We start from the raw sequence: 21,642 nt of genomic DNA, 5'->3' as shown, positions 1-21,642 counted from the left end.
ATCGCTTCTCGGCCTTTTGGCTAAGATCAAGTGCAGTTGTGGCAGATCAGCACTTGCCTCTTTAACTAGAGGGCTGGAATGCAGCTTTGAAAGGCTGGGACAAATGTGCATCCGGACTGGAAACCCGGGGGGCCATAAATCACGGGTCAAGAGACCTTAATATAGATACAACGTGATTCTGTTGGCACCCACGCACTTTTGACCTCTTTCTCCTAAGCAATGCTATATTCTTTGCCCGGACCTTTTTGGCTGGGCAAGAAAATTTTTATACCCGGCCCAGGGTGAAGCTCCGGCGGATCTCAGGGGCAAAATGGGTCCCCTAGTGTGGCAGGCCAAGGGGGCCCATACTAGCCCAGCCACCCGGCTGGGGCCGTACCCACTCGGCTTGAGTCCTGGGTGAAGCTCCGGCAGATCCCAGGGACTAATGGGGCCCTCCTAGCTTTGCGGCGACGAGGGTCCAACCCTGCCCAGCCACCCGGCTGGGGCCGTACCCACTCGGCATGAGTCCTGGGTGAAGCTCCGGCAGATCCCAGGGACTAATGGGGCCCTCCTAGCTTCGCGGCGACGAGGGTCCAACCCCGCCCAGCCACCCGGCTGGGGCCGTACCCAATCGGCACACCGAGCACTGGGTGAAGCTTCGGCGGATCCCAGGGGCTAAGAGGCTCCCCTAGCTTTGCGGCGAAGGGAGGCAGACGACCCCGGCCCCTAAGTGACCTTTTTGGTTCTGGGGGTCGAGGACCAGGGTCCTTCCTCTCCGGAGGGAGGACCACGCACCGAAAACTCTTGTGCATGTTTTTTGGGTATTTACTCATTTTTTTCGTGCACAAGGGACGAGCTCAAGGCTTTAAATAAAAAAAAAAAAAAAAAAAAAAATCTGTTCTTATCAGTTTAATATCTGATACGCCCCCTATCTGGGGGCCATATATTAAATGGATTTTTAGAACAGGGAGATGGAAGAAGAGCTTGCTCTGTCCACTCCACGCATTGACCTGGTATTGCAGTACTTCCAGGACCGGTGCACTTCTCTTATCCAGTTATCCAAAAATAGAATCATGTCTCTTTTCAGCAACAAAAATCCATAAGAACAGATTTTTGTCTCCTGTGTCTTATTTCGTGTCAATTTATTGTGTCTTTTTGTTGTTTTGTTTCTTATCTCTCTTAGCAAACAAGCATTTGCAGATAAGAAGACCCTTTTCTTTGTCCAAAAGGATTACTGCATTGATCCAATTATTTCTTTAATGGAGCAACTTGTGATTTGCTAATTCAATTGGATCTCCGAATGAATGAAACTATTAATCTGACGTAGTGTGTCTCCCTCTTGTGGACCCAGTGACGGAATAAAGGCAAGTGAGGATTATGACACACCTTTTAGAACCCTGCTGTTGCAGCATGCAGCTTCCTTGTCTATTTACTTGCCGGTGGCCCGAGAAACAATTGTGATGCACCTTGAAGTGCTGTTTCTGTGACATGCTGTGAATATTCCGAAAGAAGCTGGGCAGACAGTGTGATTAATTGCCTGGGGAGACGAGGACGGAACGGCAGGCCGACTAATCAGCGGGCGTCGTTGCACTTATGGTCAAGGGGAGGAGTTCATGCAAATTTTGCAGGCATCTCGTTTGAAAAGTCCTCGGCTCATGTGCGTGCCTTTGCAGACAGAGAGGTGTAAAGAGGGTCCCAGTGAAGGTGTCAGGCTTTTCAGGCTAGTCGGGCCTAGAATGTGCAGCAATGGAGTGTTGTGGGCCGCCGCTAAATAAAGTATACGGCGTGTGGCGTGGCTGTCTCCTACAGTTGTCAGGCCTAGCCTGAGAAGCGGGCGCTTTCCTGGGTCCCATTTCGGGTTATCGCTTCTCGGCCTTTTGGCTAAGATCAAGTGTAGTATCTGTTCTTATCAGTTTAATATCTGATACGCCCCCTATCTGGGGGCCATATATTAAATGGATTTTTAGAACAGGGAGATGGAAGAAGAGCTTGCTCTGTCCACTCCACGCATTGACCTGGTATTGCAGTACTTCCAGGACCGGTGCACTTCTCTTATCCAGTTATCCAAAAATAGAATCATGTCTCTTTTCAGCAACAAAAATCCATAAGAACAGATTTTTGTCTCCTGTGTCTTATTTCGTGTCAATTTATTGTGTCTTTTTGTTGTTTTGTTTCTTATCTCTCTTAGCAAACAAGCATTTGCAGATAAGAAGACCCTTTTCTTTGTCCAAAAGGATTACTGCATTGATCCAATTATTTCTTTAATGGAGCAACTTGTGATTTGCTAATTCAATTGGATCTCCGAATGAATGAAACTATTAATCTGACGTAGTGTGTCTCCCTCTTGTGGACCCAGTGACGGAATAAAGGCAAGTGAGGATTATGACACACCTTTTAGAACCCTGCTGTTGCAGCATGCAGCTTCCTTGTCTATTTACTTGCCGGTGGCCCGAGAAACAATTGTGATGCACCTTGAAGTGCTGTTTCTGTGACATGCTGTGAATATTCCGAAAGAAGCTGGGCAGACAGTGTGATTAATTGCCTGGGGAGACGAGGACGGAACGGCAGGCCGACTAATCAGCGGGCGTCGTTGCACTTATGGTCAAGGGGAGGAGTTCATGCAAATTTTGCAGGCATCTCGTTTGAAAAGTCCTCGGCTCATGTGCGTGCCTTTGCAGACAGAGAGGTGTAAAGAGGGTCCCAGTGAAGGTGTCAGGCTTTTCAGGCTAGTCGGGCCTAGAATGTGCAGCAATGGAGTGTTGTGGGCCGCCGCTAAATAAAGTATACGGCGTGTGGCGTGGCTGTCTCCTACAGTTGTCAGGCCTAGCCTGAGAAGCGGGCGCTTTCCTGGGTCCCATTTCGGGTTATCGCTTCTCGGCCTTTTGGCTAAGATCAAGTGTAGTATCTGTTCTTATCAGTTTAATATCTGATACGCCCCCTATCTGGGGGCCATATATTAAATGGATTTTTAGAACAGGGAGATGGAAGAAGAGCTTGCTCTGTCCACTCCACGCATTGACCTGGTATTGCAGTACTTCCAGGACCGGTGCACTTCTCTTATCCAGTTATCCAAAAATAGAATCATGTCTCTTTTCAGCAACAAAAATCCATAAGAACAGATTTTTGTCTCCTGTGTCTTATTTCGTGTCAATTTATTGTGTCTTTTTGTTGTTTTGTTTCTTATCTCTCTTAGCAAACAAGCATTTGCAGATAAGAAGACCCTTTTCTTTGTCCAAAAGGATTACTGCATTGATCCAATTATTTCTTTAATGGAGCAACTTGTGATTTGCTAATTCAATTGGATCTCCGAATGAATGAAACTATTAATCTGACGTAGTGTGTCTCCCTCTTGTGGACCCAGTGACGGAATAAAGGCAAGTGAGGATTATGACACACCTTTTAGAACCCTGCTGTTGCAGCATGCAGCTTCCTTGTCTATTTACTTGCCGGTGGCCCGAGAAACAATTGTGATGCACCTTGAAGTGCTGTTTCTGTGACATGCTGTGAATATTCCGAAAGAAGCTGGGCAGACAGTGTGATTAATTGCCTGGGGAGACGAGGACGGAACGGCAGGCCGACTAATCAGCGGGCGTCGTTGCACTTATGGTCAAGGGGAGGAGTTCATGCAAATTTTGCAGGCATCTCGTTTGAAAAGTCCTCGGCTCATGTGCGTGCCTTTGCAGACAGAGAGGTGTAAAGAGGGTCCCAGTGAAGGTGTCAGGCTTTTCAGGCTAGTCGGGCCTAGAATGTGCAGCAATGGAGTGTTGTGGGCCGCCGCTAAATAAAGTATACGGCGTGTGGCGTGGCTGTCTCCTACAGTTGTCAGGCCTAGCCTGAGAAGCGGGCGCTTTCCTGGGTCCCATTTCGGGTTATCGCTTCTCGGCCTTTTGGCTAAGATCAAGTGTAGTATCTGTTCTTATCAGTTTAATATCTGATACGCCCCCTATCTGGGGGCCATATATTAAATGGATTTTTAGAACAGGGAGATGGAAGAAGAGCTTGCTCTGTCCACTCCACGCATTGACCTGGTATTGCAGTACTTCCAGGACCGGTGCACTTCTCTTATCCAGTTATCCAAAAATAGAATCATGTCTCTTTTCAGCAACAAAAATCCATAAGAACAGATTTTTGTCTCCTGTGTCTTATTTCGTGTCAATTTATTGTGTCTTTTTGTTGTTTTGTTTCTTATCTCTCTTAGCAAACAAGCATTTGCAGATAAGAAGACCCTTTTCTTTGTCCAAAAGGATTACTGCATTGATCCAATTATTTCTTTAATGGAGCAACTTGTGATTTGCTAATTCAATTGGATCTCCGAATGAATGAAACTATTAATCTGACGTAGTGTGTCTCCCTCTTGTGGACCCAGTGACGGAATAAAGGCAAGTGAGGATTATGACACACCTTTTAGAACCCTGCTGTTGCAGCATGCAGCTTCCTTGTCTATTTACTTGCCGGTGGCCCGAGAAACAATTGTGATGCACCTTGAAGTGCTGTTTCTGTGACATGCTGTGAATATTCCGAAAGAAGCTGGGCAGACAGTGTGATTAATTGCCTGGGGAGACGAGGACGGAACGGCAGGCCGACTAATCAGCGGGCGTCGTTGCACTTATGGTCAAGGGGAGGAGTTCATGCAAATTTTGCAGGCATCTCGTTTGAAAAGTCCTCGGCTCATGTGCGTGCCTTTGCAGACAGAGAGGTGTAAAGAGGGTCCCAGTGAAGGTGTCAGGCTTTTCAGGCTAGTCGGGCCTAGAATGTGCAGCAATGGAGTGTTGTGGGCCGCCGCTAAATAAAGTATACGGCGTGTGGCGTGGCTGTCTCCTACAGTTGTCAGGCCTAGCCTGAGAAGCGGGCGCTTTCCTGGGTCCCATTTCGGGTTATCGCTTCTCGGCCTTTTGGCTAAGATCAAGTGTAGTATCTGTTCTTATCAGTTTAATATCTGATACGCCCCCTATCTGGGGGCCATATATTAAATGGATTTTTAGAACAGGGAGATGGAAGAAGAGCTTGCTCTGTCCACTCCACGCATTGACCTGGTATTGCAGTACTTCCAGGACCGGTGCACTTCTCTTATCCAGTTATCCAAAAATAGAATCATGTCTCTTTTCAGCAACAAAAATCCATAAGAACAGATTTTTGTCTCCTGTGTCTTATTTCGTGTCAATTTATTGTGTCTTTTTGTTGTTTTGTTTCTTATCTCTCTTAGCAAACAAGCATTTGCAGATAAGAAGACCCTTTTCTTTGTCCAAAAGGATTACTGCATTGATCCAATTATTTCTTTAATGGAGCAACTTGTGATTTGCTAATTCAATTGGATCTCCGAATGAATGAAACTATTAATCTGACGTAGTGTGTCTCCCTCTTGTGGACCCAGTGACGGAATAAAGGCAAGTGAGGATTATGACACACCTTTTAGAACCCTGCTGTTGCAGCATGCAGCTTCCTTGTCTATTTACTTGCCGGTGGCCCGAGAAACAATTGTGATGCACCTTGAAGTGCTGTTTCTGTGACATGCTGTGAATATTCCGAAAGAAGCTGGGCAGACAGTGTGATTAATTGCCTGGGGAGACGAGGACGGAACGGCAGGCCGACTAATCAGCGGGCGTCGTTGCACTTATGGTCAAGGGGAGGAGTTCATGCAAATTTTGCAGGCATCTCGTTTGAAAAGTCCTCGGCTCATGTGCGTGCCTTTGCAGACAGAGAGGTGTAAAGAGGGTCCCAGTGAAGGTGTCAGGCTTTTCAGGCTAGTCGGGCCTAGAATGTGCAGCAATGGAGTGTTGTGGGCCGCCGCTAAATAAAGTATACGGCGTGTGGCGTGGCTGTCTCCTACAGTTGTCAGGCCTAGCCTGAGAAGCGGGCGCTTTCCTGGGTCCCATTTCGGGTTATCGCTTCTCGGCCTTTTGGCTAAGATCAAGTGTAGTATCTGTTCTTATCAGTTTAATATCTGATACGCCCCCTATCTGGGGGCCATATATTAAATGGATTTTTAGAACAGGGAGATGGAAGAAGAGCTTGCTCTGTCCACTCCACGCATTGACCTGGTATTGCAGTACTTCCAGGACCGGTGCACTTCTCTTATCCAGTTATCCAAAAATAGAATCATGTCTCTTTTCAGCAACAAAAATCCATAAGAACAGATTTTTGTCTCCTGTGTCTTATTTCGTGTCAATTTATTGTGTCTTTTTGTTGTTTTGTTTCTTATCTCTCTTAGCAAACAAGCATTTGCAGATAAGAAGACCCTTTTCTTTGTCCAAAAGGATTACTGCATTGATCCAATTATTTCTTTAATGGAGCAACTTGTGATTTGCTAATTCAATTGGATCTCCGAATGAATGAAACTATTAATCTGACGTAGTGTGTCTCCCTCTTGTGGACCCAGTGACGGAATAAAGGCAAGTGAGGATTATGACACACCTTTTAGAACCCTGCTGTTGCAGCATGCAGCTTCCTTGTCTATTTACTTGCCGGTGGCCCGAGAAACAATTGTGATGCACCTTGAAGTGCTGTTTCTGTGACATGCTGTGAATATTCCGAAAGAAGCTGGGCAGACAGTGTGATTAATTGCCTGGGGAGACGAGGACGGAACGGCAGGCCGACTAATCAGCGGGCGTCGTTGCACTTATGGTCAAGGGGAGGAGTTCATGCAAATTTTGCAGGCATCTCGTTTGAAAAGTCCTCGGCTCATGTGCGTGCCTTTGCAGACAGAGAGGTGTAAAGAGGGTCCCAGTGAAGGTGTCAGGCTTTTCAGGCTAGTCGGGCCTAGAATGTGCAGCAATGGAGTGTTGTGGGCCGCCGCTAAATAAAGTATACGGCGTGTGGCGTGGCTGTCTCCTACAGTTGTCAGGCCTAGCCTGAGAAGCGGGCGCTTTCCTGGGTCCCATTTCGGGTTATCGCTTCTCGGCCTTTTGGCTAAGATCAAGTGTAGTATCTGTTCTTATCAGTTTAATATCTGATACGCCCCCTATCTGGGGGCCATATATTAAATGGATTTTTAGAACAGGGAGATGGAAGAAGAGCTTGCTCTGTCCACTCCACGCATTGACCTGGTATTGCAGTACTTCCAGGACCGGTGCACTTCTCTTATCCAGTTATCCAAAAATAGAATCATGTCTCTTTTCAGCAACAAAAATCCATAAGAACAGATTTTTGTCTCCTGTGTCTTATTTCGTGTCAATTTATTGTGTCTTTTTGTTGTTTTGTTTCTTATCTCTCTTAGCAAACAAGCATTTGCAGATAAGAAGACCCTTTTCTTTGTCCAAAAGGATTACTGCATTGATCCAATTATTTCTTTAATGGAGCAACTTGTGATTTGCTAATTCAATTGGATCTCCGAATGAATGAAACTATTAATCTGACGTAGTGTGTCTCCCTCTTGTGGACCCAGTGACGGAATAAAGGCAAGTGAGGATTATGACACACCTTTTAGAACCCTGCTGTTGCAGCATGCAGCTTCCTTGTCTATTTACTTGCCGGTGGCCCGAGAAACAATTGTGATGCACCTTGAAGTGCTGTTTCTGTGACATGCTGTGAATATTCCGAAAGAAGCTGGGCAGACAGTGTGATTAATTGCCTGGGGAGACGAGGACGGAACGGCAGGCCGACTAATCAGCGGGCGTCGTTGCACTTATGGTCAAGGGGAGGAGTTCATGCAAATTTTGCAGGCATCTCGTTTGAAAAGTCCTCGGCTCATGTGCGTGCCTTTGCAGACAGAGAGGTGTAAAGAGGGTCCCAGTGAAGGTGTCAGGCTTTTCAGGCTAGTCGGGCCTAGAATGTGCAGCAATGGAGTGTTGTGGGCCGCCGCTAAATAAAGTATACGGCGTGTGGCGTGGCTGTCTCCTACAGTTGTCAGGCCTAGCCTGAGAAGCGGGCGCTTTCCTGGGTCCCATTTCGGGTTATCGCTTCTCGGCCTTTTGGCTAAGATCAAGTGTAGTATCTGTTCTTATCAGTTTAATATCTGATACGCCCCCTATCTGGGGGCCATATATTAAATGGATTTTTAGAACAGGGAGATGGAAGAAGAGCTTGCTCTGTCCACTCCACGCATTGACCTGGTATTGCAGTACTTCCAGGACCGGTGCACTTCTCTTATCCAGTTATCCAAAAATAGAATCATGTCTCTTTTCAGCAACAAAAATCCATAAGAACAGATTTTTGTCTCCTGTGTCTTATTTCGTGTCAATTTATTGTGTCTTTTTGTTGTTTTGTTTCTTATCTCTCTTAGCAAACAAGCATTTGCAGATAAGAAGACCCTTTTCTTTGTCCAAAAGGATTACTGCATTGATCCAATTATTTCTTTAATGGAGCAACTTGTGATTTGCTAATTCAATTGGATCTCCGAATGAATGAAACTATTAATCTGACGTAGTGTGTCTCCCTCTTGTGGACCCAGTGACGGAATAAAGGCAAGTGAGGATTATGACACACCTTTTAGAACCCTGCTGTTGCAGCATGCAGCTTCCTTGTCTATTTACTTGCCGGTGGCCCGAGAAACAATTGTGATGCACCTTGAAGTGCTGTTTCTGTGACATGCTGTGAATATTCCGAAAGAAGCTGGGCAGACAGTGTGATTAATTGCCTGGGGAGACGAGGACGGAACGGCAGGCCGACTAATCAGCGGGCGTCGTTGCACTTATGGTCAAGGGGAGGAGTTCATGCAAATTTTGCAGGCATCTCGTTTGAAAAGTCCTCGGCTCATGTGCGTGCCTTTGCAGACAGAGAGGTGTAAAGAGGGTCCCAGTGAAGGTGTCAGGCTTTTCAGGCTAGTCGGGCCTAGAATGTGCAGCAATGGAGTGTTGTGGGCCGCCGCTAAATAAAGTATACGGCGTGTGGCGTGGCTGTCTCCTACAGTTGTCAGGCCTAGCCTGAGAAGCGGGCGCTTTCCTGGGTCCCATTTCGGGTTATCGCTTCTCGGCCTTTTGGCTAAGATCAAGTGTAGTATCTGTTCTTATCAGTTTAATATCTGATACGCCCCCTATCTGGGGGCCATATATTAAATGGATTTTTAGAACAGGGAGATGGAAGAAGAGCTTGCTCTGTCCACTCCACGCATTGACCTGGTATTGCAGTACTTCCAGGACCGGTGCACTTCTCTTATCCAGTTATCCAAAAATAGAATCATGTCTCTTTTCAGCAACAAAAATCCATAAGAACAGATTTTTGTCTCCTGTGTCTTATTTCGTGTCAATTTATTGTGTCTTTTTGTTGTTTTGTTTCTTATCTCTCTTAGCAAACAAGCATTTGCAGATAAGAAGACCCTTTTCTTTGTCCAAAAGGATTACTGCATTGATCCAATTATTTCTTTAATGGAGCAACTTGTGATTTGCTAATTCAATTGGATCTCCGAATGAATGAAACTATTAATCTGACGTAGTGTGTCTCCCTCTTGTGGACCCAGTGACGGAATAAAGGCAAGTGAGGATTATGACACACCTTTTAGAACCCTGCTGTTGCAGCATGCAGCTTCCTTGTCTATTTACTTGCCGGTGGCCCGAGAAACAATTGTGATGCACCTTGAAGTGCTGTTTCTGTGACATGCTGTGAATATTCCGAAAGAAGCTGGGCAGACAGTGTGATTAATTGCCTGGGGAGACGAGGACGGAACGGCAGGCCGACTAATCAGCGGGCGTCGTTGCACTTATGGTCAAGGGGAGGAGTTCATGCAAATTTTGCAGGCATCTCGTTTGAAAAGTCCTCGGCTCATGTGCGTGCCTTTGCAGACAGAGAGGTGTAAAGAGGGTCCCAGTGAAGGTGTCAGGCTTTTCAGGCTAGTCGGGCCTAGAATGTGCAGCAATGGAGTGTTGTGGGCCGCCGCTAAATAAAGTATACGGCGTGTGGCGTGGCTGTCTCCTACAGTTGTCAGGCCTAGCCTGAGAAGCGGGCGCTTTCCTGGGTCCCATTTCGGGTTATCGCTTCTCGGCCTTTTGGCTAAGATCAAGTGTAGTATCTGTTCTTATCAGTTTAATATCTGATACGCCCCCTATCTGGGGGCCATATATTAAATGGATTTTTAGAACAGGGAGATGGAAGAAGAGCTTGCTCTGTCCACTCCACGCATTGACCTGGTATTGCAGTACTTCCAGGACCGGTGCACTTCTCTTATCCAGTTATCCAAAAATAGAATCATGTCTCTTTTCAGCAACAAAAATCCATAAGAACAGATTTTTGTCTCCTGTGTCTTATTTCGTGTCAATTTATTGTGTCTTTTTGTTGTTTTGTTTCTTATCTCTCTTAGCAAACAAGCATTTGCAGATAAGAAGACCCTTTTCTTTGTCCAAAAGGATTACTGCATTGATCCAATTATTTCTTTAATGGAGCAACTTGTGATTTGCTAATTCAATTGGATCTCCGAATGAATGAAACTATTAATCTGACGTAGTGTGTCTCCCTCTTGTGGACCCAGTGACGGAATAAAGGCAAGTGAGGATTATGACACACCTTTTAGAACCCTGCTGTTGCAGCATGCAGCTTCCTTGTCTATTTACTTGCCGGTGGCCCGAGAAACAATTGTGATGCACCTTGAAGTGCTGTTTCTGTGACATGCTGTGAATATTCCGAAAGAAGCTGGGCAGACAGTGTGATTAATTGCCTGGGGAGACGAGGACGGAACGGCAGGCCGACTAATCAGCGGGCGTCGTTGCACTTATGGTCAAGGGGAGGAGTTCATGCAAATTTTGCAGGCATCTCGTTTGAAAAGTCCTCGGCTCATGTGCGTGCCTTTGCAGACAGAGAGGTGTAAAGAGGGTCCCAGTGAAGGTGTCAGGCTTTTCAGGCTAGTCGGGCCTAGAATGTGCAGCAATGGAGTGTTGTGGGCCGCCGCTAAATAAAGTATACGGCGTGTGGCGTGGCTGTCTCCTACAGTTGTCAGGCCTAGCCTGAGAAGCGGGCGCTTTCCTGGGTCCCATTTCGGGTTATCGCTTCTCGGCCTTTTGGCTAAGATCAAGTGTAGTATCTGTTCTTATCAGTTTAATATCTGATACGCCCCCTATCTGGGGGCCATATATTAAATGGATTTTTAGAACAGGGAGATGGAAGAAGAGCTTGCTCTGTCCACTCCACGCATTGACCTGGTATTGCAGTACTTCCAGGACCGGTGCACTTCTCTTATCCAGTTATCCAAAAATAGAATCATGTCTCTTTTCAGCAACAAAAATCCATAAGAACAGATTTTTGTCTCCTGTGTCTTATTTCGTGTCAATTTATTGTGTCTTTTTGTTGTTTTGTTTCTTATCTCTCTTAGCAAACAAGCATTTGCAGATAAGAAGACCCTTTTCTTTGTCCAAAAGGATTACTGCATTGATCCAATTATTTCTTTAATGGAGCAACTTGTGATTTGCTAATTCAATTGGATCTCCGAATGAATGAAACTATTAATCTGACGTAGTGTGTCTCCCTCTTGTGGACCCAGTGACGGAATAAAGGCAAGTGAGGATTATGACACACCTTTTAGAACCCTGCTGTTGCAGCATGCAGCTTCCTTGTCTATTTACTTGCCGGTGGCCCGAGAAACAATTGTGATGCACCTTGAAGTGCTGTTTCTGTGACATGCTGTGAATATTCCGAAAGAAGCTGGGCAGACAGTGTGATTAATTGCCTGGGGAGACGAGGACGGAACGGCAGGCCGACTAATCAGCGGGCGTCGTTGCACTTATGGTCAAGGGGAGGAGTTCATGCAAATTTTGCAGGCATCTCGTTTGAAAAGTCCTCGGCTCATGTGCGTGCCTTTGCAGACAGAGAGGTGTAAAGAGGGTCCCAGTGAAGGTGTCAGGCTTTTCAGGCTAGTCGGGCCTAGAATGTGCAGCAATGGAGTGTTGTGGGCCGCCGCTAAATAAAGTATACGGCGTGTGGCGTGGCTGTCTCCTACAGTTGTCAGGCCTAGCCTGAGAAGCGGGCGCTTTCCTGGGTCCCATTTCGGGTTATCGCTTCTCGGCCTTTTGGCTAAGATCAAGTGTAGTATCTGTTCTTATCAGTTTAATATCTGATACGCCCCCTATCTGGGGGCCATATATTAAATGGATTTTTAGAACAGGGAGATGGAAGAAGAGCTTGCTCTGTCCACTCCACGCATTGACCTGGTATTGCAGTACTTCCAGGACCGGTGCACTTCTCTTATCCAGTTATCCAAAAATAGAATCATGTCTCTTTTCAGCAACAAAAATCCATAAGAACAGATTTTTGTCTCCTGTGTCTTATTTCGTGTCAATTTATTGTGTCTTTTTGTTGTTTTGTTTCTTATCTCTCTTAGCAAACAAGCATTTGCAGATAAGAAGACCCTTTTCTTTGTCCAAAAGGATTACTGCATTGATCCAATTATTTCTTTAATGGAGCAACTTGTGATTTGCTAATTCAATTGGATCTCCGAATGAATGAAACTATTAATCTGACGTAGTGTGTCTCCCTCTTGTGGACCCAGTGACGGAATAAAGGCAAGTGAGGATTATGACACACCTTTTAGAACCCTGCTGTTGCAGCATGCAGCTTCCTTGTCTATTTACTTGCCGGTGGCCCGAGAAACAATTGTGATGCACCTTGAAGTGCTGTTTCTGTGACATGCTGTGAATATTCCGAAAGAAGCTGGGCAGACAGTGTGATTAATTGCCTGGGGAGACGAGGACGGAACGGCAGGCCGACTAATCAGCGGGCGTCGTTGCACTTATGGTCAAGGGGAGGAGTTCATGCAAATTTTGCAGGCATCTCGTTTGAAAAGTCCTCGGCTCATGTGCGTGCCTTTGCAGACAGAGAGGTGTAAAGAGGGTCCCAGTGAAGGTGTCAGGCTTTTCAGGCTAGTCGGGCCTAGAATGTGCAGCAATGGAGTGTTGTGGGCCGCCGCTAAATAAAGTATACGGCGTGTGGCGTGGCTGTCTCCTACAGTTGTCAGGCCTAGCCTGAGAAGCGGGCGCTTTCCTGGGTCCCATTTCGGGTTATCGCTTCTCGGCCTTTTGGCTAAGATCAAGTGTAGTATCTGTTCTTATCAGTTTAATATCTGATACGCCCCCTATCTGGGGGCCATATATTAAATGGATTTTTAGAACAGGGAGATGGAAGAAGAGCTTGCTCTGTCCACTCCACGCATTGACCTGGTATTGCAGTACTTCCAGGACCGGTGCACTTCTCTTATCCAGTTATCCAAAAATAGAATCATGTCTCTTTTCAGCAACAAAAATCCATAAGAACAGATTTTTGTCTCCTGTGTCTTATTTCGTGTCAATTTATTGTGTCTTTTTGTTGTTTTGTTTCTTATCTCTCTTAGCAAACAAGCATTTGCAGATAAGAAGACCCTTTTCTTTGTCCAAAAGGATTACTGCATTGATCCAATTATTTCTTTAATGGAGCAACTTGTGATTTGCTAATTCAATTGGATCTCCGAATGAATGAAACTATTAATCTGACGTAGTGTGTCTCCCTCTTGTGGACCCAGTGACGGAATAAAGGCAAGTGAGGATTATGACACACCTTTTAGAACCCTGCTGTTGCAGCATGCAGCTTCCTTGTCTATTTACTTGCCGGTGGCCCGAGAAACAATTGTGATGCACCTTGAAGTGCTGTTTCTGTGACATGCTGTGAATATTCCGAAAGAAGCTGGGCAGACAGTGTGATTAATTGCCTGGGGAGACGAGGACGGAACGGCAGGCCGACTAATCAGCGGGCGTCGTTGCACTTATGGTCAAGGGGAGGAGTTCATGCAAATTTTGCAGGCATCTCGTTTGAAAAGTCCTCGGCTCATGTGCGTGCCTTTGCAGACAGAGAGGTGTAAAGAGGGTCCCAGTGAAGGTGTCAGGCTTTTCAGGCTAGTCGGGCCTAGAATGTGCAGCAATGGAGTGTTGTGGGCCGCCGCTAAATAAAGTATACGGCGTGTGGCGTGGCTGTCTCCTACAGTTGTCAGGCCTAGCCTGAGAAGCGGGCGCTTTCCTGGGTCCCATTTCGGGTTATCGCTTCTCGGCCTTTTGGCTAAGATCAAGTGAGTACCTGTCTGAGTAAGGCCTCGCCCAACCTGAAAAGACTATGGGAAAGCTTGGTCTGGCCAGGAGGCCGGTAGCTTGGAAGCCTGAGTCTAAAAAGTGCCCCTGGAGTGGTGACCCAGGGGTGCCCGACATCACTTGAGGTCTAAATTATCCTCACTTGACACAAAGGCACAGAGCACAATCTCACTTCCAGCTACCACCACCCTTTCTTGCCCCGGCCTTTTTGGCTAGGCAGGAACAATTTTTAACATCTCGGCCGAAAGGCTGGGGCCGTTATGCACGGCACTATTTATTTCTCACCGTTTTGTCTCTATCACCTTTTTATGTTTTTTTCACTTGGATTTTATTGGTGCGGGCTGGGCCCTTATGGGTTCTCCCCCCGAGAGATCTAGGGGGGGCTGTGTGGCCCTGAGGTTCCGGCCCCCCTGAAAACACTGGAGGTCCTCCCTTTAGGGGGTGGACTAGACGTAGAGCCCTGGGTGAAGCCTCGGTGGATCCCAGGGCCAAAGGGACCCCCCCTAGCTTTGCGGCGAAGGGGGGTCTGAAGACCCTTGCCCCCTAAGGGTCCTTTTTGGATCCGGGGGTCGGGGACTAGGGCCCTTCCTTTCTTAAGGAGGGCCACGTACCGCACCCTTATGCACGTTTTTTAAAGTTTTGCACTTTTTTTTCGAGCACTAGGGTGAAAGCACTGCTTTTCAGGCTTTCAATAAAAAATCTGTTCTTATCAGTTTAATATCTGATACGCCCCCTATCTGGGGGCCATATATTAAATGGATTTTTAGAACAGGGAGATGGAAGAAGAGCTTGCTCTGTCCACTCCACGCATTGACCTGGTATTGCAGTACTTCCAGGACCGGTGCACTTCTCTTATCCAGTTATCCAAAAATAGAATCATGTCTCTTTTCAGCAACAAAAATCCATAAGAACAGATTTTTGTCTCCTGTGTCTTATTTCGTGTCAATTTATTGTGTCTTTTTGTTGTTTTGTTTCTTATCTCTCTTAGCAAACAAGCATTTGCAGATAAGAAGACCCTTTTCTTTGTCCAAAAGGATTACTGCATTGATCCAATTATTTCTTTAATGGAGCAACTTGTGATTTGCTAATTCAATTGGATCTCCGAATGAATGAAACTATTAATCTGACGTAGTGTGTCTCCCTCTTGTGGACCCAGTGACGGAATAAAGGCAAGTGAGGATTATGACACACCTTTTAGAACCCTGCTGTTGCAGCATGCAGCTTCCTTGTCTATTTACTTGCCGGTGGCCCGAGAAACAATTGTGATGCACCTTGAAGTGCTGTTTCTGTGACATGCTGTGAATATTCCGAAAGAAGCTGGGCAGACAGTGTGATTAATTGCCTGGGGAGACGAGGACGGAACGGCAGGCCGACTAATCAGCGGGCGTCGTTGCACTTATGGTCAAGGGGAGGAGTTCATGCAAATTTTGCAGGCATCTCGTTTGAAAAGTCCTCGGCTCATGTGCGTGCCTTTGCAGACAGAGAGGTGTAAAGAGGGTCCCAGTGAAGGTGTCAGGCTTTTCAGGCTAGTCGGGCCTAGAATGTGCAGCAATGGAGTGTTGTGGGCCGCCGCTAAATAAAGTATACGGCGTGTGGCGTGGCTGTCTCCTACAGTTGTCAGGCCTAGCCTGAGAAGCGGGCGCTTTCCTGGGTCCCATTTCGGGTTATCGCTTCTCGGCCTTTTGGCTAAGATCAAGTGTAGTATCTGTTCTTATCAGTTTAATATCTGATACGCCCCCTATCTGGGGGCCATATATTAAATGGATTTTTAGAACAGGGAGATGGAAGAAGAGCTTGCTCTGTCCACTCCACGCATTGACCTGGTATTGCAGTACTTCCAGGACCGGTGCACTTCTCTTATCCAGTTATCCAAAAATAGAATCATGTCTCTTTTCAGCAACAAAAATCCATAAGAACAGATTTTTGTCTCCTGTGTCTTATTTCGTGTCAATTTATTGTGTCTTTTTGTTGTTTTGTTTCTTATCTCTCTTAGCAAACAAGCATTTGCAGATAAGAAGACCCTTTTCTTTGTCCAAAAGGATTACTGCATTGATCCAATTATTTCTTTAATGGAGCAACTTGTGATTTGCTAATTCAATTGGATCTCCGAATGAATGAAACTATTAATCTGACGTAGTGTGTCTCCCTCTTGTGGACCCAGTGACGGAATAAAGGCAAGTGAGGATTATGACACACCTTTTAGAACCCTGCTGTTGCAGCATGCAGCTTCCTTGTCTATTTACTTGCCGGTGGCCCGAGAAACAATTGTGATGCACCTTGAAGTGCTGTTTCTGTGACATGCTGTGAATATTCCGAAAGAAGCTGGGCAGACAGTGTGATTAATTGCCTGGGGAGACGAGGACGGAACGGCAGGCCGACTAATCAGCGGGCGTCGTTGCACTTATGGTCAAGGGGAGGAGTTCATGCAAATTTTGCAGGCATCTCGTTTGAAAAGTCCTCGGCTCATGTGCGTGCCTTTGCAGACAGAGAGGTGTAAAGAGGGTCCCAGTGAAGGTGTCAGGCTTTTCAGGCTAGTCGGGCCTAGAATGTGCAGCAATGGAGTGTTGTGGGCCGCCGCTAAATAAAGTATACGGCGTGTGGCGTGGCTGTCTCCTACAGTTGTCAGGCCTAGCCTGAGAAGCGGGCGCTTTCCTGGGTCCCATTTCGGGTTATCGCTTCTCGGCCTTTTGGCTAAGATCAAGTGTAGTATCTGTTCTTATCAGTTTAATATCTGATACGCCCCCTATCTGGGGGCCATATATTAAATGGATTTTTAGAACAGGGAGATGGAAGAAGAGCTTGCTCTGTCCACTCCACGCATTGACCTGGTATTGCAGTACTTCCAGGACCGGTGCACTTCTCTTATCCAGTTATCCAAAAATAGAATCATGTCTCTTTTCAGCAACAAAAATCCATAAGAACAGATTTTTGTCTCCTGTGTCTTATTTCGTGTCAATTTATTGTGTCTTTTTGTTGTTTTGTTTCTTATCTCTCTTAGCAAACAAGCATTTGCAGATAAGAAGACCCTTTTCTTTGTCCAAAAGGATTACTGCATTGATCCAATTATTTCTTTAATGGAGCAACTTGTGATTTGCTAATTCAATTGGATCTCCGAATGAATGAAACTATTAATCTGACGTAGTGTGTCTCCCTCTTGTGGACCCAGTGACGGAATAAAGGCAAGTGAGGATTATGACACACCTTTTAGAACCCTGCTGTTGCAGCATGCAGCTTCCTTGTCTATTTACTTGCCGGTGGCCCGAGAAACAATTGTGATGCACCTTGAAGTGCTGTTTCTGTGACATGCTGTGAATATTCCGAAAGAAGCTGGGCAGACAGTGTGATTAATTGCCTGGGGAGACGAGGACGGAACGGCAGGCCGACTAATCAGCGGGCGTCGTTGCACTTATGGTCAAGGGGAGGAGTTCATGCAAATTTTGCAGGCATCTCGTTTGAAAAGTCCTCGGCTCATGTGCGTGCCTTTGCAGACAGAGAGGTGTAAAGAGGGTCCCAGTGAAGGTGTCAGGCTTTTCAGGCTAGTCGGGCCTAGAATGTGCAGCAATGGAGTGTTGTGGGCCGCCGCTAAATAAAGTATACGGCGTGTGGCGTGGCTGTCTCCTACAGTTGTCAGGCCTAGCCTGAGAAGCGGGCGCTTTCCTGGGTCCCATTTCGGGTTATCGCTTCTCGGCCTTTTGGCTAAGATCAAGTGTAGTATCTGTTCTTATCAGTTTAATATCTGATACGCCCCCTATCTGGGGGCCATATATTAAATGGATTTTTAGAACAGGGAGATGGAAGAAGAGCTTGCTCTGTCCACTCCACGCATTGACCTGGTATTGCAGTACTTCCAGGACCGGTGCACTTCTCTTATCCAGTTATCCAAAAATAGAATCATGTCTCTTTTCAGCAACAAAAATCCATAAGAACAGATTTTTGTCTCCTGTGTCTTATTTCGTGTCAATTTATTGTGTCTTTTTGTTGTTTTGTTTCTTATCTCTCTTAGCAAACAAGCATTTGCAGATAAGAAGACCCTTTTCTTTGTCCAAAAGGATTACTGCATTGATCCAATTATTTCTTTAATGGAGCAACTTGTGATTTGCTAATTCAATTGGATCTCCGAATGAATGAAACTATTAATCTGACGTAGTGTGTCTCCCTCTTGTGGACCCAGTGACGGAATAAAGGCAAGTGAGGATTATGACACACCTTTTAGAACCCTGCTGTTGCAGCATGCAGCTTCCTTGTCTATTTACTTGCCGGTGGCCCGAGAAACAATTGTGATGCACCTTGAAGTGCTGTTTCTGTGACATGCTGTGAATATTCCGAAAGAAGCTGGGCAGACAGTGTGATTAATTGCCTGGGGAGACGAGGACGGAACGGCAGGCCGACTAATCAGCGGGCGTCGTTGCACTTATGGTCAAGGGGAGGAGTTCATGCAAATTTTGCAGGCATCTCGTTTGAAAAGTCCTCGGCTCATGTGCGTGCCTTTGCAGACAGAGAGGTGTAAAGAGGGTCCCAGTGAAGGTGTCAGGCTTTTCAGGCTAGTCGGGCCTAGAATGTGCAGCAATGGAGTGTTGTGGGCCGCCGCTAAATAAAGTATACGGCGTGTGGCGTGGCTGTCTCCTACAGTTGTCAGGCCTAGCCTGAGAAGCGGGCGCTTTCCTGGGTCCCATTTCGGGTTATCGCTTCTCGGCCTTTTGGCTAAGATCAAGTGAGTACCTGTCTGAGTAGGGTTTGCCTGTGCCTGAAAGGACCATGGGAAAGCTTGGTCTGGCCAGAGGGCCGGTGGCTTTGAAAGCCTGGGCTAGAGCCCCTGGAGTGGTGACCCAGGGGTGCCAAAATCACTTGGGGCGTGGGACCCTCACTTGATGCGGCACTTTGCACAAACCCCACTTTCATGCCACACACCTTTCCTTGCCCCGGCCTTTTGGCTAGGCAGGAATAATTTTTAACATCTCGGCCGAAAGGCTGGGGCCGTTATACACGGCACTATTTATTTTCTCACCTGTTTTGTCACTCCACTTTTTTCTATGTTTTATTCACGGATTTTAGGGTGCGGATAAGGTCCTTATGGGCTCTATACCCCCGAAGATCTAGGGGGGGCTGTGTGGCCATCAGGTTCCGGTCCCCCTGAAAACCCCATCGTTGGCTCACCCTCCCGGGGGTGAGCTAGTTGTCGAGCCCTGGGTGAAGCCTCGGTGGATCCCAGGGCCAAAGGGACCCCCCCTAGCCTCGCAGCGAAGGGGGGTCTGAAGACCCTTGCCCCCTAAGGGTCCTTATGGATCCGGGGGTCGGGGACTAGGGCCCTTCCTTTATTGAGGAGGGCCAGTTCTGCATCCCTTGTGCACGTTTTTTAAGTTTTCACTTATTTTTTCGGACACTTGGGCACGAGAGCACTGATTGGAGTCTTTCAGACTACCTAGGCTTTCAATAAAAAAAAAAAAAAAATCTGTTCTTATCAGTTTAATATCTGATACGCCCCCTATCTGGGGGCCATATATTAAATGGATTTTTAGAACAGGGAGATGGAAGAAGAGCTTGCTCTGTCCACTCCACGCATTGACCTGGTATTGCAGTACTTCCAGGACCGGTGCACTTCTCTTATCCAGTTATCCAAAAATAGAATCATGTCTCTTTTCAGCAACAAAAATCCATAAGAACAGATTTTTGTCTCCTGTGTCTTATTTCGTGTCAATTTATTGTGTCTTTTTGTTGTTTTGTTTCTTATCTCTCTTAGCAAACAAGCATTTGCAGATAAGAAGACCCTTTTCTTTGTCCAAAAGGATTACTGCATTGATCCAATTATTTCTTTAATGGAGCAACTTGTGATTTGCTAATTCAATTGGATCTCCGAATGAATGAAACTATTAATCTGACGTAGTGTGTCTCCCTCTTGTGGACCCAGTGACGGAATAAAGGCAAGTGAGGATTATGACACACCTTTTAGAACCCTGCTGTTGCAGCATGCAGCTTCCTTGTCTATTTACTTGCCGGTGGCCCGAGAAACAATTGTGATGCACCTTGAAGTGCTGTTTCTGTGACATGCTGTGAATATTCCGAAAGAAGCTGGGCAGACAGTGTGATTAATTGCCTGGGGAGACGAGGACGGAACGGCAGGCCGACTAATCAGCGGGCGTCGTTGCACTTATGGTCAAGGGGAGGAGTTCATGCAAATTTTGCAGGCATCTCGTTTGAAAAGTCCTCGGCTCATGTGCGTGCCTTTGCAGACAGAGAGGTGTAAAGAGGGTCCCAGTGAAGGTGTCAGGCTTTTCAGGCTAGTCGGGCCTAGAATGTGCAGCAATGGAGTGTTGTGGGCCGCCGCTAAATAAAGTATACGGCGTGTGGCGTGGCTGTCTCCTACAGTTGTCAGGCCTAGCCTGAGAAGCGGGCGCTTTCCTGGGTCCCATTTCGGGTTATCGCTTCTCGGCCTTTTGGCTAAGATCAAGTGTAGTATCTGTTCTTATCAGTTTAATATCTGATACGCCCCCTATCTGGGGGCCATATATTAAATGGATTTTTAGAACAGGGAGATGGAAGAAGAGCTTGCTCTGTCCACTCCACGCATTGACCTGGTATTGCAGTACTTCCAGGACCGGTGCACTTCTCTTATCCAGTTATCCAAAAATAGAATCATGTCTCTTTTCAGCAACAAAAATCCATAAGAACAGATTTTTGTCTCCTGTGTCTTATTTCGTGTCAATTTATTGTGTCTTTTTGTTGTTTTGTTTCTTATCTCTCTTAGCAAACAAGCATTTGCAGATAAGAAGACCCTTTTCTTTGTCCAAAAGGATTACTGCATTGATCCAATTATTTCTTTAATGGAGCAACTTGTGATTTGCTAATTCAATTGGATCTCCGAATGAATGAAACTATTAATCTGACGTAGTGTGTCTCCCTCTTGTGGACCCAGTGACGGAATAAAGGCAAGTGAGGATTATGACACACCTTTTAGAACCCTGCTGTTGCAGCATGCAGCTTCCTTGTCTATTTACTTGCCGGTGGCCCGAGAAACAATTGTGATGCACCTTGAAGTGCTGTTTCTGTGACATGCTGTGAATATTCCGAAAGAAGCTGGGCAGACAGTGTGATTAATTGCCTGGGGAGACGAGGACGGAACGGCAGGCCGACTAATCAGCGGGCGTCGTTGCACTTATGGTCAAGGGGAGGAGTTCATGCAAATTTTGCAGGCATCTCGTTTGAAAAGTCCTCGGCTCATGTGCGTGCCTTTGCAGACAGAGAGGTGTAAAGAGGGTCCCAGTGAAGGTGTCAGGCTTTTCAGGCTAGTCGGGCCTAGAATGTGCAGCAATGGAGTGTTGTGGGCCGCCGCTAAATAAAGTATACGGCGTGTGGCGTGGCTGTCTCCTACAGTTGTCAGGCCTAGCCTGAGAAGCGGGCGCTTTCCTGGGTCCCATTTCGGGTTATCGCTTCTCGGCCTTTTGGCTAAGATCAAGTGTAGTATCTGTTCTTATCAGTTTAATATCTGATACGCCCCCTATCTGGGGGCCATATATTAAATGGATTTTTAGAACAGGGAGATGGAAGAAGAGCTTGCTCTGTCCACTCCACGCATTGACCTGGTATTGCAGTACTTCCAGGACCGGTGCACTTCTCTTATCCAGTTATCCAAAAATAGAATCATGTCTCTTTTCAGCAACAAAAATCCATAAGAACAGATTTTTGTCTCCTGTGTCTT

At 46.4% G+C, this 21,642-nt stretch overlaps 19 non-coding genes and 1 pseudogene across 19 annotated transcripts; all 20 read left to right on the top strand.

Moving 5' to 3' along the window:
- Window positions 1-810: 810 nt before the first annotated feature.
- LOC142119483 (U2 spliceosomal RNA) lies at window positions 811-1,026 on the top strand (annotated as a pseudogene).
- An 814-nt stretch (window positions 1,027-1,840) lies between these two features.
- On the top strand, window positions 1,841-2,031 carry LOC142119456 (U2 spliceosomal RNA). Its single transcript, XR_012683315.1, has one exon. It is a non-coding gene; the product is annotated as a U2 spliceosomal RNA (small nuclear RNA).
- An 814-nt stretch (window positions 2,032-2,845) lies between these two features.
- LOC142119455 (U2 spliceosomal RNA) lies at window positions 2,846-3,036 on the top strand. The gene has a single exon (XR_012683314.1). It is a non-coding gene; the product is annotated as a U2 spliceosomal RNA (small nuclear RNA).
- Window positions 3,037-3,850: 814 nt separating this feature from the next.
- Window positions 3,851-4,041, top strand: LOC142119454 (U2 spliceosomal RNA). Its single transcript, XR_012683313.1, has one exon. It is a non-coding gene; the product is annotated as a U2 spliceosomal RNA (small nuclear RNA).
- Window positions 4,042-4,855: 814 nt separating this feature from the next.
- Window positions 4,856-5,046, top strand: LOC142119453 (U2 spliceosomal RNA). Its single transcript, XR_012683312.1, has one exon. It is a non-coding gene; the product is annotated as a U2 spliceosomal RNA (small nuclear RNA).
- Window positions 5,047-5,860: 814 nt separating this feature from the next.
- On the top strand, window positions 5,861-6,051 carry LOC142119451 (U2 spliceosomal RNA). Its single transcript, XR_012683311.1, has one exon. It is a non-coding gene; the product is annotated as a U2 spliceosomal RNA (small nuclear RNA).
- An 814-nt stretch (window positions 6,052-6,865) lies between these two features.
- LOC142119449 (U2 spliceosomal RNA) lies at window positions 6,866-7,056 on the top strand. Its single transcript, XR_012683309.1, has one exon. It is a non-coding gene; the product is annotated as a U2 spliceosomal RNA (small nuclear RNA).
- Window positions 7,057-7,870: 814 nt separating this feature from the next.
- On the top strand, window positions 7,871-8,061 carry LOC142119448 (U2 spliceosomal RNA). The gene has a single exon (XR_012683308.1). It is a non-coding gene; the product is annotated as a U2 spliceosomal RNA (small nuclear RNA).
- Window positions 8,062-8,875: 814 nt separating this feature from the next.
- Window positions 8,876-9,066, top strand: LOC142119447 (U2 spliceosomal RNA). The gene has a single exon (XR_012683307.1). It is a non-coding gene; the product is annotated as a U2 spliceosomal RNA (small nuclear RNA).
- An 814-nt stretch (window positions 9,067-9,880) lies between these two features.
- LOC142119446 (U2 spliceosomal RNA) lies at window positions 9,881-10,071 on the top strand. The gene has a single exon (XR_012683306.1). It is a non-coding gene; the product is annotated as a U2 spliceosomal RNA (small nuclear RNA).
- Window positions 10,072-10,885: 814 nt separating this feature from the next.
- Window positions 10,886-11,076, top strand: LOC142119445 (U2 spliceosomal RNA). Its single transcript, XR_012683305.1, has one exon. It is a non-coding gene; the product is annotated as a U2 spliceosomal RNA (small nuclear RNA).
- An 814-nt stretch (window positions 11,077-11,890) lies between these two features.
- On the top strand, window positions 11,891-12,081 carry LOC142119444 (U2 spliceosomal RNA). Its single transcript, XR_012683304.1, has one exon. It is a non-coding gene; the product is annotated as a U2 spliceosomal RNA (small nuclear RNA).
- An 814-nt stretch (window positions 12,082-12,895) lies between these two features.
- LOC142119443 (U2 spliceosomal RNA) lies at window positions 12,896-13,086 on the top strand. The gene has a single exon (XR_012683303.1). It is a non-coding gene; the product is annotated as a U2 spliceosomal RNA (small nuclear RNA).
- Window positions 13,087-14,616: 1,530 nt separating this feature from the next.
- Window positions 14,617-14,801, top strand: LOC142119471 (U2 spliceosomal RNA). The gene has a single exon (XR_012683329.1). It is a non-coding gene; the product is annotated as a U2 spliceosomal RNA (small nuclear RNA).
- An 814-nt stretch (window positions 14,802-15,615) lies between these two features.
- On the top strand, window positions 15,616-15,806 carry LOC142119442 (U2 spliceosomal RNA). The gene has a single exon (XR_012683302.1). It is a non-coding gene; the product is annotated as a U2 spliceosomal RNA (small nuclear RNA).
- An 814-nt stretch (window positions 15,807-16,620) lies between these two features.
- Window positions 16,621-16,811, top strand: LOC142119440 (U2 spliceosomal RNA). Its single transcript, XR_012683301.1, has one exon. It is a non-coding gene; the product is annotated as a U2 spliceosomal RNA (small nuclear RNA).
- Window positions 16,812-17,625: 814 nt separating this feature from the next.
- Window positions 17,626-17,816, top strand: LOC142119439 (U2 spliceosomal RNA). The gene has a single exon (XR_012683300.1). It is a non-coding gene; the product is annotated as a U2 spliceosomal RNA (small nuclear RNA).
- A 1,552-nt stretch (window positions 17,817-19,368) lies between these two features.
- LOC142119478 (U2 spliceosomal RNA) lies at window positions 19,369-19,550 on the top strand. Its single transcript, XR_012683332.1, has one exon. It is a non-coding gene; the product is annotated as a U2 spliceosomal RNA (small nuclear RNA).
- Window positions 19,551-20,364: 814 nt separating this feature from the next.
- On the top strand, window positions 20,365-20,555 carry LOC142119437 (U2 spliceosomal RNA). Its single transcript, XR_012683298.1, has one exon. It is a non-coding gene; the product is annotated as a U2 spliceosomal RNA (small nuclear RNA).
- An 814-nt stretch (window positions 20,556-21,369) lies between these two features.
- Window positions 21,370-21,560, top strand: LOC142119436 (U2 spliceosomal RNA). The gene has a single exon (XR_012683297.1). It is a non-coding gene; the product is annotated as a U2 spliceosomal RNA (small nuclear RNA).
- Window positions 21,561-21,642: the final 82 nt, after the last annotated feature.

This window comes from Mixophyes fleayi, unplaced genomic scaffold, assembly GCF_038048845.1.
Source record: "Mixophyes fleayi isolate aMixFle1 unplaced genomic scaffold, aMixFle1.hap1 Scaffold_190, whole genome shotgun sequence".
In the NCBI taxonomy this organism is placed as follows: Eukaryota; Metazoa; Chordata; class Amphibia; order Anura; family Limnodynastidae; genus Mixophyes; species Mixophyes fleayi.
This window is presented reverse-complemented; position numbering and strand designations above follow the sequence as displayed.